Genomic DNA, 687 nt, shown 5'->3' on the forward strand with positions numbered 1-687 from the left:
CCCGTTATTCACAGGGATTGGTAGATTCTGAATAAATGTAGTTTCTGGTTGCTTGAGAGTTACTATTAAAGAAAGGTCTCACTAGTGCTATACCTCATACTGTACCGTACCTGTATCTGTACAGTACAAACAGAAATCACACTTTTTGGCCCGCTCTCCCTCTCCAACAAGGTTGCAGATGATCGGCATGCTTCATACAGTGAGTGCACAGTACTGGATTTTTTTTGTGCCAGTTAGATGAGAAACATAATTATAATTTTCCGTTTCCAGTTCTCCAAAGACCGTAATTTTTCCAGATTCCCATAGTGACTGGGCGAGCTGCTATGAAGGTAGTTCTGCCACCATTTCTGTCCTTGACTGTGGACATGAATCTGGTCATTTGATGACCTGAACAAACATCTCACTGTATGTTGTTAATTGTGATGATGTTTCTTTTGCTCTCTGTAGAAGGACTGATTCCCTAAAATAAGACATCTGCCTGTCTTTGCGAATGTCACATTTGTAAACTGCAGAGTCTCATTGGAATCTCCTCCACAACTTGAGTAGTGTTGGTGACTCATGTAAGGTGACATTCCTCTTCCTTCTTAGCACAAAAAGAAAATAAGGATTAGTACTTACATGCACACAGATGGTTCGGCAACATGGGAAATTCTTGTGTGCGGTGAGATGTGCTCTTGTTGGGAGAAT

Source organism: Nanorana parkeri, unplaced genomic scaffold (assembly GCF_000935625.1).
Source record: "Nanorana parkeri isolate BGI_ZX_2015 unplaced genomic scaffold, ASM93562v1 scaffold378, whole genome shotgun sequence".
NCBI classification, from domain to species: domain Eukaryota; kingdom Metazoa; phylum Chordata; class Amphibia; order Anura; family Dicroglossidae; genus Nanorana; species Nanorana parkeri.